A 17,188-nucleotide genomic window follows, 5' to 3' on the forward strand; every position below is an offset into this window, starting at 1 on the left:
TTTATAAATAAAACATTTAAAATAATTTGGCAGAAAATTATTTGGTAGAATATTTTTAAAAGAATGATAAAAATTCCATGCTCTTGTGGAATATGCTTTGGGGATGATATCCCTTGGAAATAGTGTAAACAATTCTAGGTATAATCAAAATGCATTTCAAACTTGCAAATAGATTTCCCTTGTCCTTTTTAAAAAAAAAATGTAAGTTAATCCTTGTTAATACCTATTATTTTTCCTAAGGAAAAAAAAAGGAAAAGCATGAGTATATGTGAAGGAAAGTGTGTGTGTGTGTGTGTGTGTGTGTGTGTGTGTGTGTGTGTGAAACAGACATAGAGACAGAGAGACAGAGAATATGAGAATATACTGGCCCTTTTATGTACAAGAGCACTTGTATGGCCTTAATGCCATAAATCTTCTGGGCATTTAGAAGGACTGTTATTTGTGGGAGAAGAATATGGTATGGTTGCTACAGGTGATGGGCAAAACAGAGAACTAGTTTTAATGCTTCTGATAATAATAACCAATTGACTCTAAGGTAGGCAGAAAATTACAGAGGCAGAGCTCCATTTTGTATACAAGTATGAATGTGTCTTAATGTCTTGATGCTCTAATTATCTATTAGAAACAATAGTAGTAACAGCTGTATCAAGTCAAGATAATATTAGCATTACCTGAGTCACTACTTACCTTTCCTCTTCTTCATAGTATTGCCATCTTAATCCAAAGAACGATTGTTTGGTACTGTGTGGAAATTGTTTATTTCTCCTAATGATTTGGCATGAATCATTACCTACGATATGCAAGTATTGGTTTTCTTTCAACCCAGTCTTCCCAACTTTGAAATGTAGACCAAGAAATGTTTGTATTTGCCTCAAGAAAATGCCTTCCCCCCCGCGTTTTAAAGGGCAGTGTGATTACAGTCCCCTACTATCACGAATCCTGCGGGCAAGTTTCCCAGGTTTGAGGAAATCACAGAGGTCAGCACATCCAGAGTGCAATGGATGAGACTCACCCTGGGAAAACCACCTTTGTGATCATGGTAACCCTCCTGCCATGTAAATATTCAGTGAAATGCTTTTTAACCTGGCATAGCTCTTATTAGAGATTTCAAAGTCTTAGAGCCGTTTCGTTTGAGGCTGTGACAGAAGACTGGAAGTGGCATAGGGACCAAGACATAAATGTTTCCTAGAAATCTCAGGACAGGACTGGCCTAGAATGAAAACCTTCCAGAGCAGCTGCAGCCTGGACTGTGCAAGGATGGTCTCTCTGGAGTGGATTTATGCCCCTGGAGTATACTTTCAAGTGGCCCATTTTCTTTAGTGGAAATGAGTCAGTTTATAGCTTTACACCTGTGTATCACAGCTCCACATGGATTTGCCCATAATGGAGGCTTCTGGAGCTTTCTCAAAGTCACAGGGTTGAGAGCCACTGTCCAGACTGATGTTGACACTGAACAGACATCAGACACACAGGAATAAAAACGTTTTATAATTAGGTCATAGAAAGTATCCCTTATATCTTCTGCAAACTGGAATGAGGCAACAAAACCAATTTATTTTCTTGCAAACATTTTCAGTGAGCACTTAGTGAGGGACTAATGCCTGTGTATTTGGGGTAATACACAGAAGGTACGAGCACTGCAGGAGGTATTCTCAACAAATATCTAAACGAGCTTTAAGAATTAACTGGGCAAGCACTTTCTGGTCTTTCTGATTCCCAGAGGTTGGAGCACAGTAATTGATTTCCCCGACTCATTGAGTCAAACATGAGGTACAAGGATGAATAAAACATAGTCCTTGACCTCAAGTAGATGGACGAAACATTCTAACAGGAGAAGAATTTTATGACGAATATAAATACAAACATTAAACGTGTTAGAATACAGTGAAGATGAACTAATTTTGTTGAGATTTAACGCACATTCTTTCATAAAAGACTCACACCAGCCCTGCGAGGCAAGCAGTAGTATCCAGTTAGCAAATGAGAAAATGAAATCCTTCAGTGAGTCATTGCGTCTCACACAGTTAGTAAGGAACAGACTTAGGACTCGAATTTCTGTTGTTTTTTTTTTTCCTTCATCTCTGTGTACTTCCATTACACTGGTCAGAAACAAGGATACAGCCGAGTTTGGGGGTGGGGGAACATTGCCAACAAGCCTGCAGGTAGAGTCAAGAAAGATCATATATTAAAAACGCGTTTCAAAGGTGAGATAGGAATGTAAGACATCAACAAAATGATGAGCACTTTACTCGCGAGGGTTCAGAGTCATGTCACACATTTTAGGGCAATCCAGAATGTTTTTTCTGTTTTAGGATAATTAGAAAATAAATCAGTAATTAAATTTTTATGCAGATAAGAACCAAGTAATTTACTATAGAAACTATGAGCTACTTCAAGTAGTTCCCCAAGTAGGAAAAGAATTAAAATAAAATCATAAAATACCAGCTTCCCAAAGCATCCTTTTCTTTATTTTCAACAACAATAAATGAAATAGCACTCTGCTTTTAAAGGACTCACTGTCAAAAAATAAATAAATAAAAATAAAGGACTCACTGTCTTGCCTATTGTCGGCAGTTACAGAGATGGTTAGTTGAACATATCCCTGATGATTTTATTCATCCTCTATTAAAATTTAACACAACTATAATGTGACTGTTTTTCACTGGACTTGCCCTAGGAAAAATGCTTATCTATGATATTTGCCTTTCAGGATCATTTATTTTCTTTTTTTTAAACTATTTTTAATGTTTCATTTATTTTTGAGAGAGAGAGAAAGAGAGAGAAATTGAGGGGGGAGGGGCAGAGAGAGAGACACAGAATCCGAAGCAGGCTCCAGGCTCTGAGCTGTCAGCACAGAGCTGGATGCGGGGCTTGAACTCACAAACCGTGAGCTCATGACCTGAGCTGAAGTCAGACGCTTAACGGACTGAGCCACCCAGGCACCCCTGTGATCATTTCTCATCTATCTTTCTTTAAAATAACTTATTAAGGGGCGCCTGGGTGGCGCAGTCGGTTAAGCGTCAGACTTCAGCCAGGTCATGATCTCGTGGTCCATGAGTTCGAGCCCCGCGTCGGGCTCTGGGCTGATGGCTCGGAGCCTGGAGCCTGTCTCCGATTCTGTGTCTCCCTCTCTCTCTGCCCCTCCCCGTTCATGCTCTGTCTCTCTCTGTCCCAAAAATAAATAAACGTTGAAAAAAAAATTTTAATGAAATAAAATAACTTATTAAAGTGTCTAGTTTCTCACCCTTCATCAATACTTCCTTATCCCATTTATGACAAAAACCAACAACTTACTCATCTCCCTGATAATGATAGATTGACACTGATATAAAGTGCTAGGAATTTGAATTCTATTGCTGTACTAAAGAATACTACTCCATTAAGAACTAGGAAATTTTTTCCTCTTAGATATCCAGAGATCCATATCAGTATCAGAAACCAATTTAACATTATACCACATCAACAAGTAAATAAGAAAATAATATGTAACAATTTAATAGATGTCTAAACAGTAATTACTAAAATTTGAAACCAAATCCTAATAAATGCCTTTTACAATGTAAAATAAGAGTTCTTCTTTGCTAAATGGAAAAACAGTATTATAATCAATAGCAACATTTATGCATGACTGTGCATATGTGTATGTCTGAGTGTACTGGTGTTTGCATTTTTTAAATTGAAGTGCAGTTCACATAATGTTACATTAGTTGCAGGGGTGCAAGGGAGTGATTGGACAAATCTATACTTTATGCCAGACTGAACGCAAGTATAGCTACAATCTGTCACCATGTGATGCTGTTACAATATCATCGACTAAATTCCCTATGCTGTACTTTTTATCCCTATGACTTATCTATTACATAATAGGAAGCCTGTATCTTCTACTCTCCTTCACCCATTTTGCCCATCCCCACATCCTCCTCTCCTCTGGCATTCATCTGTTTGTTTCTGTATAGGTCTGTTTCTGCTTTTTTTAAATTCATTTGTTTTGTTTTTCAGTTTCCACACATAAGTTAAATTGTATGGTATTTGTCTTCCTCCAACTTATTTCACTTAGCGTAATACACTCTAGGTCCATTCATGTTGTTCTTTTTTATAGCTGAGTAATATTCGTGTGTGTGTGTGTGTGTGTGTGTGTGTGTGTGTGTGTATGTTTGTGTTTGTATGTGTATCTATATATCTACCACATCTTGCTTCATTTGTTGATACATACTTGGGTAGTTTCCATATTTTGGCTGTTGTAAATAATGCGACAACAAACAGCGGTGCATCTATATTTTTGGATTAGTGTTTTTGTTTTCTTTGGGTAAATACCCAGTAGTCCAATTATTGGATCATATGATATTTCCATTTAAAATTTTGTGAGAAACTTCTATACTCTTTTCCACCATGGCTGCATCAATTTGCTTCCCATCAACAGTGCGTGAGGCTTCTCTTTTCTCTACATTCTCACCAACACTTGTTGCTTCTTGTCTTTTTATTTTAGCCATTCTGACAGGTGTAAGGTCATATGATTTTTTTAACTTTATTTTTTTTAAATTTACATCCAACTTAACATATAGTGCAACAATGATTTCAGGAGTAGATTCCTTAATACCCCTTACCCATTTAGCCCATCTCCCCTCCCACACCCCCTCCAGTAACCCTCTGTTTGTTCTCCATATTTATGACTCTCTTCTTTTTTGTCCCCCTCCCTGTTTTTATATTATTTTTATTTCCCTTTCCTTATGTTCATCTGTTTTGTCTCTTGAAGTCCTCATATGAGTGAAGTCATATGATATATGTCTTTCTCTGACTAATTTCACTTAGCATAATACCCTCCAGTACCATCCATGTAGTTGCAGACGGCAAGATTTCATTCTTTTTGATTGCCATGTATCTTGTTGTGGTTTTGAATTGTATTTCCCTGATAATGAGCAATGTTGAGTATCTTTTCATGTGCCTGTTTGCCATTGTTATGTCTTCTTTGGAAAAATGTCTATTCATGTCCCTTGCCTTTTTTTAATCAGATTTTTTTTTTTGGTGTTGAGTTATATAAGTTCTTTATATATTCTGCCTTTTTGTTTTGTTGATGGTTTTCTTCACTGTGCAAGAGCATTTTATTTGGCTGTAGTCCCAAGACTATTTTTGGTTTTGTTTCCCTTGCCTGAGGAGACATGGATGAATGGTAATCCTCCAAAGAATTTATTGCCTATGTTTTCTTCTAGGAGTTTTATGGCTTTAGGTTTCATTTAGGCCTTTAATCCATTTTGAGTTTAATTTTTTTGTATGGTATAATAAAATGACTCAGCTTCCTTCTTTTGCATGTAGCTATCCAGTTTTCCCACCACCATTTATTGAAGAAGGTGCATATTCTTGCCTCCTTTATTGTAGAGTAATTGATGTAAGTGTGGGTTTATCTCTGGAGTCTATTCTGTTCTCTTGATCTATGTATCTATTTTGTCCAGTACCATACTGTTTTGATTACTATAGCTTTATAGTTTATCTTGATATCTGGGATTGTTATAACTCCAGGTTCATTCTTCTTTCTCAAGATTGGTTGGGCTATTTGGTTCCATAAAAATTTTAGTATTATTTTTTCCAGTTCTGTAAAAATGTCATTGGTATTTTGATAGGGATTGCATTGAATCTGAGGATCACTGTTGGTAGTAGGGACATTTTAATAAGATTAATTTTTTTATTCCGTGAAAATGGAATATAATTTCCATTTGTTTGTGTAATCTTCAATGTCTTTAACCAATGTTTTAGAGTTTTCAGAGTCATGTGTATATATTTTTAACAGAAAAGGGGAAATAGCTGTTTTCAGAGAGTCTTAAAGGGAATAGATTAACTTTAAAATCAGGAGTAATGCTTCTCTGTTATTAATAAAACATTTAAATTCCTTGAGAATGGAAATATAAAGAAAAGTAAATGAGAAATAAGTATGGACCAGGAGTGTATTTATATATATATGCACATACATATGTATACATATATATGAAATTATACACTTAGAACATCCATGTAAATCCATCATAAACTAATACATATCTAAACATAATGTAAATATATAATTTTTCTTGTATTTCTATAATGCATAATTAATCAACTAGGAAATATAATTTTAAAGAGGGAGAGATTCCTCAGGATAACAAATATAGGAAATATTTAGGGATAAAGTTGTATTTTAATGTATGGTGAGACTTTATATGAAAACTGCATAATCTTATCATTTGAAAATTTGAATAATTGGACATAGTGAGCCAATTATTGCAAGGGGCTACTATATATTTCCAAAAATGCAATTTTTAATTAATGTATATAAAATATAAAATAAAATTTAAATAATTGCACCAAAATTTGTAACATAATTCTTCATAAAGGTAAATTGGGAAACTGTTTGTTAGGAGAAAATATGTAGGATATTTAAATAATAAAAAAGTGACCTGCCCCATCAAACATTAAAACATATTGTTTAGTATCAAAACATAAAATATTACAGTTGTGCAACATTGTAGACATTAAATGGAATAGAAGGTAGAGATCTGAAATATCAATAATTATATACCAATTCTTATTGTGTGATAACATAAATTTTCTAAAAGAAAACACATTAAAGCAGTTATATAAGTGTGTGTGGAACAATTGTGGAAAAATGTTATTTCCACCTTACCCTCTTAATTTAAAATAAATGGCAAGTTCATTAAATAGTTAAAAATGAGCATGAAACAAAAGAAAAAGTAGCAACTAATGGAACAGAATGATATCTCTGTGGTAAAATAACATTTTTTCTTTGAATTAATAGAAGTTATAAAACTATGTATGCATATTAATTTTCTGGGAAAAAGATAAAACCTAAATAAAATAATAATATTATTTTTATATAAGTTGTAGATATTTTCCTCAACATGATAATGGTAATCTATATTCAAATTTGTGAGAAAGATTTGACATTCTAAATAAATTAATGGGCAAACAATATGATAGTTTGTAAAAGAGGCAATAAAACTGACAAATAAGGTATTAGCCTCTCTAGTTACCAAAACAAGGCAAAATAAAGCATTCATAGGGTAGTGTTTTACATAGTAAAATTAAAAAACAAGGGGACAAAACCCAAAACATCCAATACTGGCTATATTGAAAAGAAATGACCATATTAATTCATTACTGCTAATTTAGCAATTTAGTACAGCCTTTCTGAAAAGCAATATGGCAGAGAAATTAAAGTGCTTAGACTTAGGGGTACCTGGGTGACTCAGTTGGTTGAACGTCTGACTCTTGATTTTTGGCTCAGGTCATGATCTCACAGCTTGTGTGATCAAGGCCCTTGTCAGGCTCTGAGCTGCCAGCATGGAGCCTGCTTGGGATTGTCTCTCTCCCTCTCTCTCTGCCCCTCCCCTGCTCTCTCTCAAAATAAATAAATAAAGTTAAAAAAAATAAATTGCTTAGACTAAAATATCATATTTTCATTGCTAATTTTATCCCAATTAAGCAATCAAACAGAAGCACAAATAGACACAAATATGTTCATTGTAGCTTTAACGATGACAGAAAAATATGAACAAAAGAAAAGAATGCCATAATAAAATATTTTGGCAACATACAATCTGTAGAATATGCATGCATTCATATGTGAATGTATGTGTGTATGTATATTTGTTACTGTAAATATGAAGGACATATAGAAAACCAAAATGTTTATGACATAAGCTAGGCAATAAACAGTGTAAAATATTTTACATTAATCTTGCAAATATATAAACACATGTGCCATACATCACCGATAGTGGTAGTAATAGGTTAATCACATAAGCTAATCAGCATTAACTCATTGGCTTGCTAACGTGTTAAAATACCAAGCTAATAAAATTCCTTGACTCTTAGATTTCTTGCCTTTCTGTTTATTTACTAGATAATTAAAATACCTATAATTATGCATTATAGGTAACCATAATATAGATACCATATTATGTTCTGACTTATGTACAAAAGTAATATACTAACCTAAACACTGAATGGATAGATTTAAAAAAAATAACGATTGTATAGAAAAACATAGTAACAAGTGTGGACACTGTAATAGGTATCATGTGTATTTTATTCTGGTGAGCTTTCCTCTACAGTCACAATATATACCTGATTATCAATGCCTTCAATCCACCTATGGTGCTATTTCTCATTAAGATGGTAGTGAATTTAAAGTAGGCGGAAATATGATTTGGTAACTGCCAAATAATTCCATTGATTCATTTATTTATGCATTCTTACTACAAATATTTCTGAAGTGTATGGTATGCGCTTGGTATCATTCAGCCCTTAAACAAAACTGAAACTTCCTCTGTCATTAGTGAGCTTATACTTTTAGAGAAGAAAGGCAATTACCACAGACTCATTGGTGCCCTGCCTAGAGTGCCTGGGAACCATTTTGTTCCTTTGGTGTGCCTTCCTTCCAGCTGCCACGGTAGAATTTTGCTGTAATGTCTCATATCTGTAACTTTTTCCAGAGTTTTGCTCTTAGGATACTGGAGCCGTCTTGCTTGGAGATGCCTAGGAATTAAGCCTTTGCATCTCTACTGTCTTTAGGCAGCCTGTAGGCAATGACTGACTGACACTGTGTCTAAAAGTGTAATAACGTTTCTTCAAGGCTGGATATATTCTATGGGACAATTCATGTTCCAGAACTCCCCTGTGGGATTAGGCTGAAGCTAAACTTCAAACTTTGCTTAACTTGCTCCTCTTCCTTGTCCTGCTCCCTCATTCCCATACAGGTTTCATCTGACAGCTTCCTCCTAATAATCCACGAATCCAATCTCAGACTGCTTATGAAGAATCCAAACTAAATTAATGATTAAACATGTAATTCCTTTCCTGTGTTATGGGTGCTATGAAAGGTGGATAATAGAAAGCTGTGGATATACAGCATAGACATCTTATCTTGGGGTGACAGTAAGAGTTATTTTCCTTGAGGAAGGAACATTTAAATTGAGACCATGTATCTTGTATCTATTTCCCTTTAAAATAGTATGGTGTGCATTTGTGAAATGACTGGCTGTGGTTGAGGACTGTAGTCTTTGATCATGACTGTCATGGAAATAATCAGTCCATATTATGACTGAACCCTTTTGTTCATTAGCTTCAGACTATTAACACTGGTCCCTGATGAAGAGTGAAACCAGCACATAGAGTGAAAAGTTACTAGGGCACAATATCTATCTCCATATATTAGGAAGCATCCATGAAACTGTAGGACTGAGCACTTCCTTCAACCTGCATGCATATATTCATATATACATATAATTGTCCACATGTGTGTGTTTCATCATTAACATACTCATTTTGGTAATGAAAACTGGCCAGTAGAATTTTGGTAGTGACCAAAATGATACTATGCTTAGCACAACTCTATTAATAGCCTGTAGAGCTATCCTTCTGCCTAATAGCATAGAAATAACATTTTAAAAAACCAAAATTTACAGTTAAAACCCATACTGTGAAATAGATAGACTATTGATTCTCATGTATATCAGATTTATCCTACTTAAAACATGGATGGGGGCCCTGGGTGGCTGAGTCAGTTGACGGACTCTTGATTTCGGCTCAGGTCATGATCTCATGGTTCTTGAGCTGGAGCCCTGCATCAGGCTCCGTGCTGTCAGTGCATAACCTGCTTGGGATTCTGTCTATCTCCCTCTCTCTCTACCCCTCCCCTGCTCTCTCTTTTCTCTAAAAAATAAACAAATAATCTTAAAAAAATAAAGCACAGATAGTAAGTGTAAGATGCACTAAGCACTGAGATCTTGGAAAAGAGAAGGAGTATAACTTTAAAGATAAAGCCATCGGCATGGCACTTTTGATGAAATCAAATAAGAAGGTATAATAAGCCTACTGCTCTTAATTGCCTATGATGCACCAGACACCAGAAGGCACAATTATATATACACAGTTTTTAAATGGTTATTATTATGTCCCAAATACATTAAAATATCATTGATAAAGGCAAGTAATAATAAATGCTAATGATTCTTCTATTGCAGTGTTTAGAAGACAAGGTAAATTTAGCAAAGAAGTCTAGCATGTTTACATTCAAAATAATTCTATTTGGGGTGTACAATATGATTTATCTATTACAAGCCAAATTTATTTAAAAATCCTCTTTGTGTTCATAATGAAATAGACCTAGAAGTATCAAAAGATTTACTGATGATATCACAGGGGCACTATAGCCATTGTAAGAATCATAAATTTACTAGGTTCTCATATTCAGACAGTACTTTAAACAGTATAATCTGTAATATTTGAGAAAATAAGTTAAACATTCCCCAAATTATAGGACAATAAATTAATTTATAGGACAATAAATTAATCATCCAGAGATGATGTTTGTCAAAGTCTCTTGGGAAAACCGTATTAATAGTTTTGTCAGTCCAGTTATATAATGATCTCTCACTGATTATCACTTAGAGTTTTGAATTTCTAAGAATACCAGAGGAAATAATTGTTTATTACATGGCAAAATTGAAAAAGTATTTTTAAACATTATCTTTTATTTGGAATTAAGAGTAGATAAAATTCATATCACTGTTATTAAAAATATTTCCACAGTTATAATAGAAAGCATTTTGGAAACATTTAAAAGAGTTAATAGGGGAAGGAAAATATTTGCACTAAATAATGGTTTAAATGCCATTGTAAGTGGAAACTGTGGAAGGTGTTAAATATGCATTTATTTTAGTAAAGTTTCCTCCTTTCCTTCCTTCCTTCCTTCCTTCCTTCCTTCCTTCCTTCCTTCCTTCCTTCCTTCCTCAGTGAAAAGTTCTGTTACAGCTCAACAAATTGTGAAACTGAGGGCTCTTGTATCCATGGCTCTTTGAAGGTAATAGACTAACCTGATGTTCTTAGCCCCACAGTAAATTAATTACTTAGGGCTTAGGTGGTTTTATGCAGGACACAATCATTCTGGAGATGGAGTTGTTTATATGAAAAGGCATCTTAAAGTTGGAACCTTGGAAAGAAGGTAGTGAGTAATATGCAAAACAGGAATGCTAAGCACAGTTAATTGACAACTTAAGAATTTCAGAATGTAAAGTTGAGTTAAATGCTATAGAGATAGCTGAGACAACTGTATCCTTAATATTATCACATATCACCATCTGGCAAGTAAATCAAATGACATTTACTCATTGAGGACCTTCATGCCCAAGAGTCAATAATTGAACAAGGCAATGTAGAGTAAAGCAGGCTTATACTCTAGTTGAGGAAATGAGACCTGTTAAAATTAATGAATACAATGTTAAAATATAAGTGCATAATATTGTTACAGATAATGTACTTTGTTTTTAGCATGGGCAGTCAGTGAATGAGACACCCTAGTTTAACTTTTCATATATAGTATTTAATATTTTCCAAATAGCATACCTAAAGCACATAACTATGTACCTACCACCTTTGAGGTTTGTTGTGTTCTCCTCCCTGATCATGTGTTCCTTTCCTGTTGTGATTAGTACAAATTTAATATAGTCCTTCCTTTTTCTCTTAGGAGTTTATCATATACACCACTATACTCTATCATATGAATATGCTGTAAATTACCCATCTTCTTGTCTTCGTGGTATCTTTATTAATTCCTTATTTCTGTTTTCCTTGGGTTTATTATGTCATTCTTTTGCCAGTTCTGCAGATTGCATGCTTATTAACTTCAGCCATAGAGAGAGAGTTGGGTTAAAATCTCTCATTAAGGATTTGTCATCCTTGTATTCATTCATTTTTGCATTACATATTTTTTGAGTTGTTTTTAGGTGCATACCAATTTGGATTCATATCCTGTTGGTAAATTATAGCATATTATCTATATATACAGTTTCTCTTTATCTCTGCTAATTATTTTGCCCTCAAGTTTGTGTTGTCAGCAATTAAATAGTCATATCAGTTTTTCTTGGAGTATTATTTCCCCCATCCTTTTACTTTCTACCTTTCAGTGCCATGGTTATAAGGATTTCTTGTAGATACCATACAGTGGGATTTTGTTTATATGCAGTCTAGCTCTTAAATGAAAGTTCAGAATGCTTTAACTTCAATCATCCTCCCTCTCTTCTTATATGATTCTATCATCCAGGATTTTTGTACTATATTGATATTTTTTCCATTTGAGCCTCTTAAATTAGACATTAGTATTACATATACCATAACATTATTTTAGATTTACCCGTATGTTCATTATTTTTTCTAGGTTGATTTTCTTTCTTTCATATTTCCTTTAGTGAGGGTTTGGTTGTAGTAAACTCCCTCCAGTTTTGCTTATCTAAAAATGCTCTTCTTTGTGCTTATTATTGAAAGATAATTTCTGAAATCATAGAATTATATTCTCATTTATTTTGTTTTATCACTTAAATATACTGTTCCACTGACTCTGGCTTTCCCTGTTGTTGTTAACCAGATTTCAATTTACTTGCGAATGGGAATTTTTTTTTTTTACTAGGTTTTAAAATAGTATCTTTCTTTTTTGTGTTATACATTTGACTATGGTGAGTCTAGGTATTGGCTTATTTTTATTTACCCCACTTGAGGATTATTATCCTTAATGTATCTGGAATTTATGTCTTTCTGAAAAATTCTTATTGCCTGTCCAACATTTTATATATATTTTCTTTTTATTGAATTCCTCTCTTCCTAGAATTCATTGATGCATTTTGAACCTTCTCTTTCTTTTTACCCATGTCTCATAAACTTCCTATTAACTAAATTTTCTCCATCCTATAACAATCTCTGTAATTTCTTCAGATCTATCTCACAATTGACTAATTTCCCATTGACCTGAATTTGATGGGCTTTAATACTTTATCTATTGATCAATCAATCGATCTGTTATCTATCTATCATCATCTATTATCTTCTCTCTAATGAGGCATTACAAAGAAGGGATGAAAATACAGTAAGTAGAGGGGAGTGGTCTGACTACTCAACTTGACTTGGGGTCAACAAAGTTCTAATCCTAGGGTAGTATAGTAATATACCTACCTACCCACAGAAGATTTTCTTTTTCAGCTGTTTTCTGCTAAAACATTAGGTTTTAGCCTTTTTGTTTAACTATTCCTATCCTGTGTGTTTGTTTTTTCCCCCGTTTTATGGGTTTTCTGAAAATAAAGATTATACTCCCAATAACCTTTCATATAAACAAGAGAAGTTTTATTACCCAAAGTACAAATAATCTAACTACGATACTATACAGATGGGCCAAAGATAATGTTCCATCTGAGTTCCTTACTAGTGCCATTTTAAACTATTGTTCTGGTACAGCCATCTCCGGGTAGCTTCTAGACTCAAGAAAGCAGTCAAGAAGGGTAATGGGGTACTAGTGTCCACCCACAATCTGACCCTGGGAATACCCCAAATACCTTTTGGATCTTGTTCTTTTTTATCATTTTGCCAAAATTCAAATGCTCCCACTGAGGTAGCCCCTACACGCTGACTCATCATTCAGTATGTGCAGGTGATTACTTCTAATTATTTTAGTATTTCTAATTATTAATAAACAAAGAATAAGTGATGTCATTCAGGTAATAGTGTATTTCTAAAGTTGACTGCTATCATTCTTGCAAATTTGCCTCTTTCCACTGGGGACAGATTAGGGAAATATTCAGGAGTTGAGATAATGGATTCATCTAAATAAATGAATTTTGGATGACAATACATTCATATTCATTATCTTTGGCCGTAAGATTTTGCTAATATTTTTATTTGGATTGAGAAACAGGGTAGTCTTCTTGGTTATAAAAGCTTACTCTTTCCCAGGCTCTGCCAGTTGTGCTAGTCAAAATGACAAATGCTAATGCTTATGTTGGGTATTTACATGCTTTGTAGATTACTGTGCAAAATCTGACTGCCACACTGTAGAAATAACTCTTAACAAGACCAAGATTCACAGGAAAATGAAAACCTCAGTCTTTTCCTGCCGCAAGCCCGTCCTACCATCCCAGTTTTCCTAGCTGATCCTTTGTCCTTTCCAGTTTGTCCTCTGACACTGCTAGCAGAGTTATTTCTTTAAAAGAGCCTTATGATCACCTCTCCCACCTAAAAGTCTTTAATAATTTCCCTTATTATTGGGATCAAGTTTAAACCTTTGCTTTAGATACAAGGCTTGTCATGACAGGTGTCTTGTCAACCATATTTTCCCATTCCCTTAACCTCCCCTACATGCAGTTCTTAGAAGAGACCCATTCCCTTGTGCCTTAGACTTTTCACAAGGTTCTCACTGTCTGATGCTCTTCTTATCCCCACAACTCCCCACCATTCCCTTATAGTCCGCCTTTTTTTTTTTCTATCTCTGTAGCTTGTGATTGTCCTGTGGGATACAATCTGGAAATCTTTAGTCTGGGTTGGATGGTTCTCTGAATTCTCTCAACACAGCATGCAGAGTATTTTATTATAACTATCCACTTATGTGGCTGATGACTGTGCTCTGATTAGTAGATTAGAAGCCCATTGAAAGCTGAGGCTGTGTCTTGATCATCTCAGTTTCTCTGGTGCCCAGAGCAGTGACCAACATAAAGTAAGTGAATAAAAAAAAACAGTCTGGCTTAATAACCAGGATTTAAATAAATGCCTTATTAAATTATGAAAATGATCTTTGAATATATATGCTGGAGGGATTGTACTGTCCTTCTAAGAATAGCATTTCATGACTTAGCTAAATAGGAAGAACAAAACCATTAGCCAACCTGAGTGTCAACACAGGGACAGTCTTCATCATTTTCCTTTTGAATTTATCTTTTGGCAGGGAAGCTTACAAAGTCGGCTTGGTGACCTGTGTCAAAACATTTTCATGTTAACAATGGTGGAATTAGAAATGATTTATACTCATCATGTACAAAACTTGTGGGCCTGGAAACTGATTAAGATTGGAGAATATGGAAGTTTATTATTTGCTCTGACTCCTCTATTAAAATCTTCCTTCTGTTATTTTCAGGTCTAGAAAAGGCGATTTAAAAAAATAAGCAAAAACCAAATCCCTTGTTTAATTGAATACAGTGTATACATTTTCACCTCTGGTTAGCATATTTATGGAGATATTTATATAATTTACATAAGTAGATGTTCATTATCTGTCTTACAGATATTCGGTTATGTCTTAACTGAATATTTATGGAGGGTAATTCTCATAAATTCCGTGTACACAGTGCCTGGCTCAGCACCATAACAAATGTGTAATACATGTTTTTTATAATGATGTTAAAACGTTCAGTTGCAAAGGTGGGCTGTGGTCACATAATCTTCCTATTCCCTCTTCAATGAATAATTCAAGTAGTAGCCTTCACACTCCTCATAAGATTGAGAAGATATATCTATTCCCAAGTCTTGTTTTCTATTATTGAGATGTAAGGAGCTACTGCAAATGCAAAGTCTCTGGGGCCTTGTTACAGGGGCCAGCTTCAAGTTTCGTTCGTGAACTCCAAAGGATATTCCAGGAGAAACTTCAGAATGGAATCACTGGGGAGAAAGCAGGCACAGTTTCAGGGGCAGTGTCCATATTGCATGGAAAGTGTATGTGTATTTAGCAAAATAATGTATGTATGTGCGTGGATGGGGCATTCCTTCAGTTCTGTTGTGTTTTGTGAACATAACCAAATGTTGAAATCTCTCTATGGATATTATTTGAAAATATACACACGAAAATGTGGCTGGAAGATTTGAAAATAGGTGTTTTATGTATGATTATAATATGATGCTAAACATTAACTAGTTACTTGTCATCAACATATTATGTGAGAATCTCTAAAAAATATTTGTGTGTTTATGTGTTGGGAGAAAAACAAAGAAGGAAATGTAAACTAAAATGCAAAGCTATATGGGACTACCCAAATTATCGCATAACAATCATCTGAGGGACAACAGCAAAGTTCCTTAGGTTCTTTAACAATGACCATTAAAACATAGTGTTTATTAGATCAAAAGAAGGTAACCTGGGAAGTAGCTATGTTTATATTTAATGGATAGTGTTATGCCTTGAACAAAAAAAATATATCTGTATGCTAGCTGAGCCTTTTACTTTCATTCCAGATATGTAAAATTAAACGTAGCAAAATTATTTTTCTATGTTTCTAAAAGACCCTGTTTCATGAGAGAAAAGAGCATTAAGCTTTATTAACAAATTTCTTATTATCATGGACAAACAACAACCCATTGGATTTTTTTCTCTTCTCTAGGTTCTGACTTAATGAAACCCACCATTTTTTACACTCTAACTTTCCTATCACAAGTGTTGCCTGGAAAGGAAGTCTTAGGTGAGTATTCTCAAAAAATATTGCTTCATTTACAATTTTGAATAATACTTTCCTGAGAAGTCTGATGACAAAGACAGCCCAAACAGGAAAAACAGTAGAAAAGTTTATGACGTATAAAATGAATTCTTCAAAAGAATTTTGTTTCGAAATGCCAAGGGTTATAAGTCAAATATATGCAGCATATATTACTATTCATTACCTTGCATTGGCTGAAATTCATCTCTTCTGACAACCCTGGGTAAATCATGTTACATATTGCATAAAATATGAGTGCTGGTCCTTTTCTGAAGATGCCACTTAGTGTGGGAACTCACTGCCATTGGCTGCATCCCAGTTGCTGTAAGCTCCCTTAAGACCACTGCTTCTGCAGAGTCCTATGGCAGTCGAATCAGAGAAGAAAAGGTATTTATAGAAAACATATGCAAAAGGTTGATAGCTCGTCCAGTTTTTAGTGCACAGACTGACAGCTAAATACAAATTGAGAAATGTAAGTTTCACTTCGAGCAAATTTACTGGGTGAAAACCTCATTTTTTCATTTCATTTGAATACGTTCACTGCTTCTCAGAATATGCAACTTTATAGTGAGCATATTTTTTATTCTTGAAGGCTCATTATTTTACAGTGAGGTTACTGAACCTAGACCACATAGAGCAGATTACCCAGCATAATATTAATCAAAATATACATGGCAAATGGGATTCCAAACAGTGCCAAATAGGCATCTGCTTTTAACATAGAAGAAAAAAAGTGCATTTAGTGCTTTTATTAAAAGGTATTATGGGCAATTTATTTTTAAGCCATCTCTCTAACACTATTAACTAGCATATAATTTAATGTACTCCCAAGCAACTTGACTTTTACTGTTTCCTTCAAAACATTAATTTGTAAAAGCAAGTTGATATAAAAGATGACTTTGACCCTAAGAAAAGAT

At 34.4% G+C, this 17,188-nt stretch overlaps 1 non-coding gene across 1 annotated transcript; it reads right to left on the reverse strand.

Annotated features, from left to right (window-relative positions):
* Positions 1–899: 899 nt before the first annotated feature.
* LOC122496857 lies at positions 900–1,063 on the reverse strand. The gene has a single exon (XR_006300968.1). It is a non-coding gene; the product is annotated as a U1 spliceosomal RNA (small nuclear RNA).
* Positions 1,064–17,188: the final 16,125 nt, after the last annotated feature.

The sequence above is a fragment of the Prionailurus bengalensis genome, chromosome A1, assembly GCF_016509475.1.
Source record: "Prionailurus bengalensis isolate Pbe53 chromosome A1, Fcat_Pben_1.1_paternal_pri, whole genome shotgun sequence".
Lineage (NCBI taxonomy): Eukaryota > Metazoa > Chordata > Mammalia > Carnivora > Felidae > Prionailurus > Prionailurus bengalensis.